This window comes from Triticum aestivum, chromosome 3D, assembly GCF_018294505.1.
Source record: "Triticum aestivum cultivar Chinese Spring chromosome 3D, IWGSC CS RefSeq v2.1, whole genome shotgun sequence".
In the NCBI taxonomy this organism is placed as follows: Eukaryota; Viridiplantae; Streptophyta; class Magnoliopsida; order Poales; family Poaceae; genus Triticum; species Triticum aestivum.
In genome coordinates, this window is record NC_057802.1 from 395,330,868 (window position 1) to 395,346,742 (window position 15,875).

The following is a 15,875-nucleotide window of genomic DNA, read 5'->3' on the forward strand; positions in this document are numbered from 1 at the left end:
GAAGCAACCATCATTTCACTCTTCGCTGACTCCGCTTCTCCATCGTCTTCTTCGAGAAACCATCTCACCGCACTAAGCTGGACGGACGACGCTATTGTGTACGAGTAGTACTAGTACATTTATGCGTCCTTTGGTTCAACGGACTTCCTGGATGCAAATAAGGCGGTTGTCTCGGCTTGCAGGCGGCACTTGCGAACGACTTACCGTGGTCTCCCTCAATGGTGTTCTCCGTCGAACGCACTTCGCCAAACCACAACGTTCGAGATATCGTCGACGTCACCGCAATGGGGAAGGAAGTCAAATATAGTTACTACCTCCATTTTTTTTTGTACACAAGGCCAGTATATCAAAATTACAATTTGCAAAAGGCCACTAACACTAATCGAGGCAAAATTGATGGGTTTGCCTTGTACTAGCAACCAAGGACATTAATATCCCCTGCATGCATGCGGAAGTGAGAAGGTTGGTTTGCATGGCGCTGCATTAATCAAGCGATGAGGAGTGAGATGGTTAGCTCTTTGGGCTTTGGAGAAAAAAAATACGCATTAATTGACACGTGAAACGAGGATTTGTATCGATTAATCCCGCGAAGGAAAACCCCGCCTTTCTTTTTTAACACTAGTACTCCTAGTACGTAGTACTACGTACTTATCCTGTTTGGGTCTAGGCCTTGCATTGCCATACTTCACCACACATTTTTGCCAAGCTTGCCTAAAGTTTTCAAAATGAAAAGGAGGTACACTTGCGCACGGCTGTCGCGGTCGCACCGCACCCTCACACGGTCGCTCTTGCACGCCGTGATTGCACCGCACCCTCACATGCACAGTCGCTCCTGCACGCCGCAAACCCAACCAAGGGAACGCACCTCACTGACACGTGCTGTCGCATGTGAACAAACCAAACTCAGTCATCCTACCGCTGACACATAATTTTCGTTCATAGAGTATGTTTATCCAACCGCATGTTGGGGAGTATCCTACGGCCCGTGCGGTGGTCTGTTGGGGAAGAAGAAGAGGTGAGGAAGAAGGGTTAGGAGACGTAGGGTATTCATCCAACCGCCTGAAATGGTAGACTGACCAAAGTCAGGCGACTTGCATAACTATATATGTTTTTACACAGCAAAAGATCCATAAAAACAACAACTTAAAGAAAAACTATCACTGCTCGCGGAACGAGACGACCTCGTCGTCTTTGGCTGCCGGCGCGAACCTGCCGTAGCTGCCGACGTGTGTCTCCGCACCGTGGTTGTCCTCGGCCTCCAGCTACTCGTTCACGCGGAGCATGCGGGCGCTCTGCACGGACAAGAGCACCGCCCGGTTCAAGTCGAGGACGTCTGGTTCCGCCTGCAGGAGGGCCTCGATGGCAGCGGCATCCGCGCACTCCGCGTCGAGTCGAGCCTCCGCCGTACGGTTCAAGTCCAGGATGTCCAGTTCCACCTGCAGGAGGGCCTCGATGAGAGCGGCATCCGCGCGCTCCGCGTCGAGTTGAGCCTCTGCCGCCCGGTTCAAGTCCAGGACGTCCGGTTCTGCCTGCAGGAGGGCCTCAATGGCAGCGGCATCCGCGCGCTCCGCCTCAAGTTGAGCCTTCGCCGCCCGGTTCACATCCACGACATCCTGTTCCGCCTGCAGGAGTGCCTCGATGGCAGCGGCATGCGCGCGCTCTGCGTTGAGTTGAGCCTCTGCCTCCCGGTCCTCCTTTAGTATCGCCAGGTTGAACCGCTGGTCCGCCTGCACCATGGGGGACTCGGACGCCGGCACGAAGTCGACGTCCATCGTCTCATACTGTCGGGACCCCGATTCTAAGTCACACCGATCTAGCATGTAACACCTCATATCACTTTGCGGCCTCACGCACGGTATTCCCACGGGTGTCGCCTTACCATGGCCCGGGACCGTTTGCGCCTTTTGGCTCACGTATATGATAGTGTCGCTAGCATCCATATGACAGAGAACCCGGGCCGACATGACTAGTCATGAACCCAAAGTGGCACTAACTTACGGGGACAGGCATACATGAAACAACATCGAGCATGTCGGTCAGTAGCGTGTGAATCCGGGCGGTAGCAACTGGCTAACAGGACTCCGGGAACCCGGGCTGTAGCAGGCTAGGCAGGACTCCGGATGTCACCGCGTGACATTTCCCCGAAGGGACAGACACAGGAACAAAGTGAATCACATGCCGGCCAGTCTAAGTGTTCCGGAGCAGTAGTGCTGGGCTAGCAGGACTCCGGTAAACCGGGCTGTAGCGGACTACCATGGCTCGGTGGAAGCACTAGTCTACATTTCCCCATAAGAGAGGCTACCAAGGATAAACAACTAGGTTGTCGGATCCCACACATAGCAATACACGTTACACGTACGCATAACATGCAAGTATGTGTTGTACAACATGGCATCACAACATAACGCAAACTCATATAGATAAAGGCCCAGAAGAGCCACATAGCATTAACTACAAACAGGGGTCACATGACCCATCATTTAGAGCATACAAGCAACGGAAGCATTACATGTCTGAGTACAGACAACTACAAAGAAAAAAGGCTGAGAAGCCCGACTATCTACAAGACCCTCCCAAGGGTACAAGATCGTAGCTGAGGTAACAAGCTAGTCGTCGAAGTCCATGCAGAACTACTACTGAGACAGAAGTATCATCCGCAAAACATAAATTAAGCAACGTGAGTACAAAGGTACTCAGCAAGACTTACATCAGATCCTATCATACATGCATTAGTATCAAGGAGGCAATGTGGGGTTCAGTTGCAGCAAGCCAGCTTTGACTCAGTGGCTATCCTGTTCTACGACTGCAAGTAACTTCTTTGAGGTGGGAAAGCGCACACGAGTCCACTAATCACCACACCAATACACTACTATGGATTCATTCCCGTCTTACTACGAGAAGCCATCCAGAGCACTCAGACTTATCTTGAGCATTTTAGAGTATCAACTTCAAGTTGTCTATGTACCACGTAAGCATCCAAGAAGTCCATAACCGTGGACCCGGCTATTCGAATAGATCATGTTAACCCTGCAGGGGTGTACTTCTTCACACACGCTCTCACCACTTATCACCATGTACACGTCATGTATCTCGGCAACCTTCAAGCGGAAGCCTGGCGAGGGTGTCGGCCACGACCTAACTAACCACACAAGACTCTAGTCCAGGTTTATCGCCTATTCGGGTTCCATCCGCAAGGAGATCCGGCCGGGGTTTCGCTCACGGCCCCAAACGATGTGTACAGGGTTCCCGAGCCCACCATCCGGGTGCCACTCGGTACACCGGGCCACGTGTGCCTAGTCTGTCCCAAGCCCACCCTGCCGGGTGCCACTTGGTAGAAAAATAACACTACCTACAAACACCAGAAACTAGTTGCGACTCCTGGACAGAGACCAAGTTGGTTAATAAGTCGAGAGGGGCACTTAAGCATTCCAATGCGTGGTAGTAGCTAGTCATTGGATAACATACACAGAACTCAGTGCTTAAGGACGGTTCCAGTGAGACAACCCACCATGTACTCCTACATGGCCTCTCACCGCTACCTATACCAAATCGTGTTCACACACTTAACTCCCAACATCAGAACATATCATAACACTCCAATCCATTCCCAATGAACCAGACCTGACACAACTCTAAGCAATAGCAGGCATGGCATGGTAGGAACACAACATGGCTCAATCAACTCCTACACATGCTAGTGGGTTTCAACTATTTACTGTGGCAATGACAGGTCATGCAGAGGAATGGGTTCAACTACCGCAGCAGAAAGTACCAGTTGAATCATTGTTGTCCTAATGCAATAAAAGAGAGCAGGAGCGAGAGAGTGGGATTGTATTGGAATGAACAAGGGGGTTTGCTTGCCTGGTAGATCAACAGAGGGCACTGCTCCTTGGACAGGTACTCTGGAACACTCTCCGGAGCAGGACCTATCAAGAAGGAACGGTGTCGACAATCAATACACAATCATATGCAACAATATGATGCAGGAATATGGCATGAAGATGTGATGTTGTTTGAATTAATGCAACTAGCATTCATTTGAATGAAGTCCATTTGAACCAAGAATTCAAATGCAACTCCAAGTTAAGTCTTTATAAATGCCATTTATGTGTTTTCACCTATACATCAGGTATAAGTTGGTTTTTCATGCATGAAACTGGTACAGATGAATAGATTGATTTTTTCTGATAATTTTTCATATATAACTTATTTCAATCTGAGCTACGGTTGAATTTCTATGAATTTTTGAAGTTTATATCATTTTCCGGAATTTCCTAATTAAATTAAAATCCAGAAAATGATTAATTATGTCAGCACTGCGTCATGCTTGCGTCAGCAGGTCAACGGTGCTGACCAGGTCAAACCTGACGTGTGGGGTCCACACGTTAGTGTCACAGGTTAAACAGGGGGTTTAACTTATCCTAAATACAGGGTTAGTGGCGCTGGCGCCCACTGGTCAGTGTCAGGGGCTAGGTTAGGTGGTGATTAGCACTAAGCTAATCACCTGGCAGGTCGGGCCCGCATGTCAGGCCGGCGAGGTCATCGCCGGCGACCTCTGGACGCGGCGGTGTCCGCGATTCAGGCCACGGGGGCGGCGTCTAAGGGCACCGGGGCGTTGCCCGGGCTCTCGCGCATCCAGGGGAGGTGACGGAAGGACGCGGGGTGGCCGGAGCTCGCCGGAGCGGAGCTCGAGGTGGCGGCCGGAGCACGGCTATGGGCGGGAGCGGGCTGCGGGGCATGGGGAGGCCACCCGAGGGGCTCTGCGGCACCCTCGTGGCACCAGGAGCACGGTGAGGTGCTCGGGGCGAGCTGCGGTGGCTCTGGCCACGACAGTGACATGGTCGGTGGCGAGGCGCTCGCGGGCACGTCGGCTAGCACGGCTACGGCACGAATTCGAGCGCGGGGACGGAGGGGAAACGGAGGAGAGCTCACGGAGGTTCGGCGGGCGTGCTCAGCGGCTCGGGGGAGGCTCTGGAGTCGACGGAGCGGCGACGGCGATCTCCGGTGCTGGAGGTTGAAGACGACGGCGATTGCGGCGATGCAGCGCGTCCGGCGCCGTGCGTCTCAACAAGGAGGCATAGCCCACTGCGGCGGGGCGCGTGGGCACGACGGCGAGGCGAGAGGGAGGTTGTGGCCGCGTCGGCGTGCGGCGGCGCTTTCCGGTGCGTTCGGGCATCACGGGAGAGAGCGAGAGAGAGGAGAGAGGTGCGGGGCGGCGCGGGAGAGAACGAGAGAGAGTGAGAGAGGTGCGGGGCGGCGCGTGGCGACGTTCGCGACGGCCAGGGCGTCGAGGAAGAGGCCAGGCAGGCAGGTGGCGTGGCGGCACGGCGGTGCGCGCGCGTCGGCCACACGCCCCTAACCTCCTGGCGGGAGGTGGAGGACGACTAGCACTGGCCAGTCGGCTGGGCCGGCACAGAGCCAGGCCAGCAAGTGGCCCAGGTAAGTCCAGGTAAGGGTTTTTTTCCCTTTTGTTTCTTTCTATTTTGTTTTGTTTTCTATTTTCTGACATTTGTTCTGATTTAGTAAAATATTAAATCATTTTATTTTCTTTTGTTAATTGTTGCAGGGACCTAAGGGATTATTCCAAAGCCCCTTACCAAAATTCAGAAATATTGGACAATATTTTGTATATATAAAAATATTTATCCAACGCAAATAAATATTGGATTAATTCCAAATAGCCAAAATAAATGTTTGTGAGCTCCTGAAAATATTGGTTTGAATTTTAACTCTGACAAATATTTTCAGAGAGTAACATGAACATTTTCTTGGACCTGCTTGGAGCAATTTTTATCTGGGTCATTTCCAGAAATGATTTCTGAGGGTTTCACAAATCCCCATTTCAAATTTAAATGAAATTTAAACATGATGCACACATGACTAGCTAGTCTAGGTCATACCAGATCTAGGGATGTGACACATACCCATCGGGGGCTTTCTGCGCCGCGATGTAGCAACCAGACCTCAAACAGTCTGACCTCTGTGCATCAGTGTCATCCCTGGATTGGTAATGCTGACACGCATAGTACGTGAAGGATTTATAACAGAGTAGCAATCACACACTTATTACAACGAATGTCTCAAAAGAGAACTTATTACAATAAATATGGCTTAAGGCCATCTAATACGATAACAGCGGAAGGCTTGGAAGATAAAGTGAGTCCATCAACTCCAACGGCATCACTGAGTGAAAGACCACGACCTAAGGCTCCTTACTCGTCATCTGAAAAGTCTGCAACATGATACGTTGCATCCCGAAAATGGGTCAGCACATGGAATATGCTGGCAATGTAACACAAGAGAGAAATGAACAGAATAATGCTATCACTACATGCATATATGGCTGGTGGAGGCTGTATGGTTAATATGTTTTGCGAAAAGCCAATTTTTCCCTACTGCAAAGGAATATATTTTATTTAACTACCAAGTTTGTTGAAAACATTGAGAAGGTAAACCCCCTCTCAATCCCAATTAAAAGGTAATTAATAACCCAATCAATTTTTTTTATAATTAAGAGTGATGAGATCCACATGATAATCCAAGAAACTAGATACTCAAGATCTCCATAACTGGGGACACGGCTAACCATGATTAGTTTGTACACTCTGCAGAGGTTTGTGCACTTTTCCCCACAAGACTCGATTGCCTCCGTTGGATTTCTCGCACTACATGGTGTTTGAGAAACGGATGACTGAGACACAGTCTTTCAGAAGCGTTAGCACCTTACGATGGGTAGACAGTACCACCTACATCCCCTACATCTGCTAGTCTACCACTGTAAGAGTTCACACGACTTAATCAACTATGCTAGAGCCCATAATAGCTTGTGGTTGCACACGGAAGTTTCTAGCATGAATAATCTTATGATCCCTTTGAGCCTGGGTGGCAGTCCATAGGAGAATCACACGGTACCCCAGGATTTCCAAAAAAAATACAGGCAATCACTGGAATTCCCCAGGTGCCTCAATCCACCCAGATGTGTATTAAAGTTGCCACCTTAAGTTGAACCATTAATTAACAATACTCACATCTATCATGAATACACTCAAACCCAATCCACGTCTACGAGCATAGCATAGCAGTATAAGCAACGTAGAAGTAACTCCCATAGGTTTGATAATAAGCAGGTGAATAGGTACTACCTCATCTACTTCCCAACCCACAATTTAAATCAGATCCTAACCATGCAATTGTTTGAGGATTGATCTAATGCAATAAAACTGGGTAGTAAAGAGGTATGATCAAAGTGTTTCTTGCCTTGCTGATGATCCGCGAAACCTAGAGACTCGTAGTAGCACGTTTCACACTCCGGGTAGTCTATTGCAAACAAACAAGCATACAATAAGCAATCAAGCAAGGGCACGGGTAAAACTCAAATAAGAGATCTAACCAGAAAGTTCAACTTAAGAACTCCGGTTTGCAAAAAGAATCAAATCAAACGAAGCAACAAAACTCAAATGGCGAAAGAAACAAGCTTTGTTTACTAATCTGGACTAAAGTCAAATTTTACAGTAGCAAAAACTTGTTTGAGTTGGTTAAACAGAAAGAGGGTTTCGAGACGAAACTCTAGGCGCTTGAATCGCCTAATTCCGATAAACGAGCGAAAAGTTAAACTAAAATGAAAATCAGATCAGAAATCACGATCGAAAATAATCGCGGAAAATTCAGGAAAAAGAAAAACTGACGAACAGGCTAACGAACGAACGTTCGCTGTCTGCGGCTAAACTGTGAAAACCGTTCGTTAAAACGAACGTACGGACGAACGTCCGCTAAATAACTAAACCGGAAAAATAAAACCGATCTAACGAAATAACCCGGAAAAATAAAAAAAATCCGGGGTTTACCGAAGAAAACTGACCGGTCAAACGACGGTCAACGGCGGCGGGTCCGGCGATATTTTGAAAAACACATATTTTCCTAATTCAAGTAAAATAGCGACAAAACTCCGAATAAAAAATCTTATTTTATTTTAATATTAAATCTCCGATATTTCTTTATTTTGAGGAAGTCATTTTATCCTCTCTCTCTTTTATTTTTATAAAAGAAATATTCAAGAGAAAAATAATTAAAATCAAACGATCCTCATTTCAAAATTTGAGAAAAACTAAAATATGAAAATAATGAAATCCCCAACTCTCTCCGCGGGTCCTTGAGTTGCGTAGAATTTTTAGGATCAAACAAAAATGCAAATAAAATATGATATGCATTGATGATCTAATCTAATGTATAACATTCCAAATTGAAAATTTGGGATGTTACAAACCTACCCCCCTTAAGCTGAATCTCGCCCTCGAGATTCGGGTTGACTAGAAAATAGGTGAGAGTGATCTTTCCGTAGGTCTTCCTCTCGTTCCCAGGTCAAATCGCTATCCAACTGTATCGCTTCCAGCGGTACTATATCTCTCAGAGGAATCTCAGCCATCTCTGCGTGGCACCTCTTCAACTGAGAAACGTGGAACACATCGTGAACTCCGGATAATCCTTCGGGTAATTCCAACTTGTAAGCAACTCCTCCCATACGTTCCAAAACTTTGTATGGTCCCACAAAACGTGGCGCTAACTTTCCCTTAACTCCAAAGCGCTTCACTCCTCGAAGTGGGGATACACGAAGATACACTTTGTCTCCAACTTCGTAAACTGTCTCCTTGCGTTTAGAATCTGCATAACTCTTCTGCCTAGACTGGGCTACCTTGAGTCTATCGCGAATCAGCTTAACCTTCTCTTCAGACTCTTTAATCAAATCTGGTCCAAATAACTGTCGGTATTCAACTTCGTCCCACAACAACGGTGTTCTGCACCTCCTTCCGTACAGTGCTTCGAAAGGGGCCATCTTCAAACTGGCTTGATAACTGTTGTTATAAGAGAACTCTACATACGGTAAATTATCGTCCCAACTAGATCCATAATCTAGTGCACAAGCTCTCAACATGTCCTCTAGAATCTGATTGACTCTCTCAGTCTGTCCATCTGTCTGCGGGTGAAAAGTTGTACTGAATTCTAGCCTGGTTCCCAAAGTTTCATGCAACTGATTCCAAAACTTTGAGGTAAATTGGGTTCCTCTATCTGATACAATGGTCCTCGGAACTCCATGAAGACATACGATCCTGGTCATGTATATCTTTGCCAACTTAGCACTGGCGTAAGTGGTCTTTACTGGGATTAAATGAGCTACTTTCGTCAAACGATCGACTACAACCCATATCGAGTCATAGCCTGAACGAGTCCTAGGTAATCCCGTGATAAAGTCCATGCCTAGTTTATCCCACTTCCATTCGGGTATCGGCAATGGTTGTAGCAATCCTGCTGGCTTCTGATGCTCAGCCTTCACCCTCTGACATACATCACAAACTGCTACGTACTCTGCAATATCCTTCTTCATTCCGGTCCACCAGAAACTATCCTTCAAATCCAGATACATCTTGGTATTTCCTGGGTGAATCAAATATGGCGAATCATGGGCCTCTGGCAGAATCAACTTCCTGATCTCCTGATCATTTGGCACATATACACGGTCCTCAAACCATAAGGTATCTTGCTCATCCTCACGAAATCCTTTAGCTTTTCCTTTGCTCATTCTTTCCTTTATCTCGGCAATCGCCTTGTCCGTCTTCTGAGCTTCTCTGATCTTATCCATCAAAGTAGACTGAATCTCCAAAGCTGCTACATAACCTCTCGGAACTATCTCCAAACATAGCTCACGAAGGTCTTCCGCCAACTCCTTGGGTAACTCTCCGGTCATGAGTGTATTGACATGAATCTTGCGGCTCAACGCATCGGCTACTACGTTAGCCTTTCCGGGATGATAATGCAATCTCATATCATAATCCTTAATGAGTTCTAACCATCTCCTTTGCTTGAGATTTAACTCCTTCTGCGTGAAGATATACTTCAAACTCTTGTGATCTGTGTATACCTCACAATGGTTTCCAATGAGAAAATGTCTCCATGTCTTCAACGCATGCACTACGGCTGCTAACTCCAAATCATGCGTAGCATAATTTAACTCATGGGGTTTAAGTTGTCGTGAGGCATATGAGACAACTCTTCCCTCCTGCATAAGTACGGCTCCAAGTCCTCGACGAGAAGCGTCGCAATACACTTCATAATCCTTGCGTTGATCTGGCAGAATCAACACTGGTGATGTAACCAAGCGTCTCTTCAACTCCTGAAAACTGGCCTCACATTCCTCAGTCCATTTGAATTTGGTGTCCTTCTTCAACAACTCCGTCATAGGCTTCGCAATCTTTGAGAAATTTTCAATGAACCTCCGGTAGTATCCTGCGAGTCCAAGAAAACTCCGGATCTCTCCAACTGACGTGGGCGACACCCAATTTGTCACAGTGACAACCTTGGTGGGGTCTACCGCTATTCCTTCTCCGGATATAACATTTCCAAGAAATCCAACTTCCTTCAACCAAAACTCACACTTGCTGAACTTGGCGTATAACTGATGTTCTCTGAGCTTCCGAAGTACCAAGCGCAAATGCTCTTTATGTTCTTCTTCATTCTTCGAGTAGACCAGAATGTCATCAATGAACACCACGACAAACTTATGCAAAAACTCCATAAACACCTTGTTCATCATGTTCATAAAATAGGCAGGTGCGTTAATCAGGACAAAAGACATAACGGTATACTCATATAGCCCATACCTCATGGTAAAAGCTGTCTTAGGTATATCCTGCTCTCGAATCTTCAGCTGGTGGTACCCTGATCGCAAATCGATCTTGGAAAACACCTTAGCTCCTTGCAACTGGTCAAACAAATCATTGATCATCGGTAGTGGGTACTTGTTCTTGATCGTCACCTCATTCAATCCTCGATAATCAACAACCATCCTTAACAATCCATCCTTCTTCTCCACTAGAAGTATTGGGAATCCCCAAGGTGACGAACTTGGGCGGATATAACCTTTATCCAGTAACTCCTTAATCTGCTTCTTAATTTCCTCCAAATCCTTTGCGGGCATTCTGTACAGTCTCTTAGATATTGGCCCTGTGCCTGGCAAAAGTTCGATCAAAAACTCAATGTCTCTATCCGGTGGCATGCTGGCAACTCTTCTGGAAATACATCTGGAAAATCCTTCACCACTGGTACTTCCACCTGTACAACTCCTGATAAGGAATTTACTTGAGGCCTATTCGGCACATGCCGGGATACATACTTGATCCTTCTTCCTTATGGGGTGGTGAGCAAAATCGACTTACTGGCGCAGTCAATGTTCCCTCCATACTTCGATAACCAATCCATGCCTAATATCACATCCAATCCTTGTGACTCCAATACTATTAGGTCTGAGGGAAACAAGTAGTTACTAATCCTTAATGGTAACCGATCACACCATAGGCTGGCCATATACTCTGCTCCTGGCGAGGTTACTAACATGGGTGACCTAAGGCTTGGGTTGGCAGTTTAAACTTATCCATGAATCCCCTTGATATGTATGAATGCGATGCACCAGTATCAAAAAGTACGACTGCAGTAAATGACTTAACCAAAAACTTACCTATTACTGCATCTGGCTGGGCTTCAACCTCCTCCACGTTAACGTGGTTCACTTGTCCCCTGGTGAAAGGGTTGGGCTTCTTCCCAGAGCTTCCATTGCCATTTCCATTCTTAGCTTCAGGACACTCATTGGCATAATGTCCGGTCTTCTGGCACTTGTAGCAAGTAACGTGGCTTAGATCTTTCTTGGCGGGTGTTGCCGGGTTGGAACGGTTCTGTCCGCTACTTCCTCCATTACCATTCCCATTCTTGGGGCCACTATGATTGTGCGAACTTCCTCCATTATGAGTGTGGCCTCCATGGTTATGGACAAGTCCTCCCGAGTTCGGGGTGAAACGGGGTCTCTGCTGAGCTCCAGAATTATACTTCCCTTGTCCATACTTCCTCTTGCGGCTATCAATCTGCTGCTGCTTCCCTTCAAGCATGAGGGCTCTATCCACCAACTCCTGGTAGTTATTGAATTTTTTTCCACCATCAACTGCATGCTCAGCTCATCATTCAGTCCTTCCAGAAACTTCTCCTTCTTAGCTGCATCTGTAGCGACGTCATCTGGGGCATAACGTGCTAGCTTACTAAAGTCATCCACATACTGGCCAACAGTGCGCCCTCCTTGGCGTAAGTTGCGAAACTCACGCTCCTTCATGGCCATAGCTCCTGCTGATACATGGGCAGTGCGAAAAGCCTGCTGGAACTGGTCTCATGTCACAGTGTCAATGGGGTAAGTGACTATGAAATTTTCCCACCATGATGCTGCGGGTCCATCAAGCTGATGTGCGGCAAAACGCACTCTCTCCGCATCTGTGCATCCTGCAGTAGTCAACTCCCTTTCAATCTTGTGGAGTCAATCATCTGCAACAATCAGCTCGGTGCTACTGGAGAACACCGGCGGATTCTGCCTAAGAAAACGGGCTAAGTGATCAACTGGTGGTGGTGGTGGTGGGTTGTTGTTGTTGTTCCCCTGGTTCTGATTCTAGACTAGTATCTGCATCAATGCATTCTGCTGCTGGATCGACTGAGTGAGCTCCGGTGGGAAAGCAAATCCATTGTCACGTCTCGGAGGCATCTGCTGGGTTTAGAAAAGATGAGAAAACAGAGTAGAATGAGGTCTAGGGGAAAACACTGCCCATATGCACATGAGACAAACACAAACATATCACTCAATCAAATCAAACAAGGGCATACAATCGGTCTAGAATTATCGTTACAAAAATGCTTGGACTATACTATATACATGGTGGAATAGTACTACTGATATCGTGGTCGACTAGAAAAATTGCTCGGTCGAAGACTCCATGATATCTGCTCCAGCTTCATCAACATAGTCATCATCGCTATCGTCTAGGTCCAAGTTAGTGTTGTCGATGATGATGTAGTTCTCCGGGCAAGTGGAATCGTCGTCTTCTCCTCTTGGCGCGGGATCTCCCATGAAAACTCCTAGCTTCTTTGTCAGGTCGTCATTCTTCTCCACTAGTACGACGATTTCCTCCATATAATCTTCGCATGTAGCCTTGAGTTCTTCCTTCAGTTTTGTGATCCTTGTCATCGCCTTCTTCAAATCTGTCATGCCTGTGCACATGTGGTTCTCCTGGCGTCGAATGTGCTGGTTTAACTCCTGGATGAAAGCGGCAATCGATCTATCCTTCCTGGTGCTGATCATCTCCCATTGCTCATCTCGACGCCCACAAATCTGGTAGATAATATCCTTGAGATCCTGGTGGTAAACTTCTCCAATGCGTCCCATGGTAATGTGAGCTGCCATACTCTTTCCTAGACTCCAGGTTGGTGCATCAAAGGAAAACTCTATGGGCTCAGTGACTGGCGTGAATGTCCTTCCTGGAACTTGAACTTGAATCATCCAGCGCTCCTCTTCTGGTAAAGTGGCATCGTAAGTCCATGTGAAGCTTGGTATTCCGATGTTCAGGTACCTAGTAACTTCCTTCAAGTGGCGTCCAAAAGGGGTGTCTTCATCCGGTTGCATGAACTTGATCCTTGCATCCGCCATCCTAACGAGTAGAAAATGGAGAGGAGTTAGAAAAGAGAAGAGAGTAGTGATCTAGGGCTTTAGCTTAGTGGTCATGTCCTACAGTCAGCGTGTGCTCTGATACCATCTTGTAGCGACCAGACCTCAAACAGTCTGATCTCTATGCATCAGTGTCATCTCTGGATCGATAATGCTGACACGCATAGTACGTGAAGGATTTATAATAGAGTAGCAATCACACACTTATTACAACGAATGTCTCAAAAGAGAACTTATTACAATAAATATGGCTTAAGGCCATCTAATACGATAACATCGGAAGGCTTGGAAGATAAAGTGAGTCCATCAACTCCAGCGGCACCACTGAGTGAAAGACCACGACCTAAGGCTCCTTACTCGTCGTCTGAAAAGTCTGCAACATGATACGTTGCAGCCCGAAAACGGGCCAGCACATGGAATATGCTGGCAATGTAACACAAGAGAGAAATGAACAGAATAATGCTATCACTACATGCATATTTGGCTGGTGGAGGCTGTATGGTTAATATGTTCTGCGAAAAGCCAATTTTTCCCTACTGCAAAGGAATATATTTTATTTAACTACCAAGTTTGTTGAAAACATTGAGAAGGTAAACCCCCTCTCAATCCCAATTAAAAGGTAACTAATAACCCAATCAATTTTTTTATAATTAAGAGTGATGAGATCCACATGATAATCCAAGAAACTAGATACTCAAGATGTCCATAACTGGGGACACGGCTAACCATGATTAGTTTGTACACTCTGCAGAGATTTGTGCACTTTTCCCCACAAGACTCGATCGCCTCCGTTGGATTTCTCGCACTACATGGTGTTTGAGAAACGGATGACCGAGACACGGTCTTTCAGAAGCGTTAGCACCTTACAATGGGTAGAGAGTACCACCTACATCCCCTACATCTGCTAGTCTACCACTGTAAGAGTTCACACGACTTAATCAACTATGCTAGAGCCCACAATAGCTTGTGGCTGCACACGGAAGTTTCTAGCATTATAATCTTATGATCCCTTTGAGCCTGGGTGGCAGTCCATAGGAGAATCACACGGTACCCCGGGATTTCCAAAAAAATACAGGCAATCACTGGAATTCCCCAGGTGCCTCAATCCACCCAGATGTGTATTAAAGTTGCCACCTTAAGTTGAACCATTAATTAACAATACTCACATCTGTCATGAATACACTCAAACCCAATCCACGTCTACGAGCATAGCATAGCAGTATAAGCAACGTAGAAGTAACTCCCATAGGTTTGATAATAAACAGGTGAATAGGTACTACCTCATCTACTTCCCAACCCACAATTTAAATTAGATCCTAACCATGCAATTGTTTGAGTATTGATCTAATGCAATAAAACTGGGTAGTAAAGAGGTATGATCAAATTGTTACTTGCCTTGCTGATGATCCGCGAAACCTAGAGACTCGTAGTAGCACGCTTCACACTCCGGGTACTCTATCGCGAACAAAGAAGCATACAATAAGCAATCAAGCAAGGGCACAGGTAAAACTCAAATAAGATATCTAACCAGAAAGTTCAACTTAAGAACTCCGGTTTGCAAAAAGAATCAAATCAAACGAAGCAACAAAACTCAAACGGCGAAAGAAACAAGCTTCGTTTACTAATCTGGACTAAAGTCAAATTTTACAGTAGCAAAAACTTGTTTAAGTTGGTTAAACAGAAAGAGGGTTTCGAGACGAAACTCTAGGCGCTTGAATCGTCTGATTCTGATAAACGAGCGAAAAGTTAAACTAAAACGAAAATCGGATCAGAAATCGCGATCGAAAATAATCGCGGAAAATCCGGGAGAAAGAAAAATTGACGAACAGGCTAACGAACGAACGTTCGCTGTCTGCGGCTAAATGGTGAAAACCGTTTGTTAAAATGAACGTACGGACGAACGTCCGCTAAATAACTAAACAGGAAAAATAAAACCGATCTAACGAAATAAACCGGAAAAATTAAAAAAACCGGGGTTTACCGAAGAAAACCGACCGGTCAAACGACGGTCAACGGCGGCTAGATCCGGCGATGGCGGGCGGCTGCAGGCCGCGACGGCTAGGGTTGGCGCGGGGTGGGCTGGGGTGGCAGTGGGCTGCGGGGCTGGGGCGGCTTATAAAGGGAGGGCCTGGGAGGAGTCCGGGCCGGATACGGCCCGTAGGTTGGTTCCCTTTAAAAAAAATCTGCTCGGAAAAACGAATAAAAGAAATACTAAACGGACTCGAAAAATCCCAATATAAATTTTTCCCGTCCTTTAAAAATAGGCCGGACAAGGTGAACATTTATTTGGGCCTAAAATGCAATTTTGAAAAACGCATATTTTTCCTAATTCAAATAAAATAGCGACAAA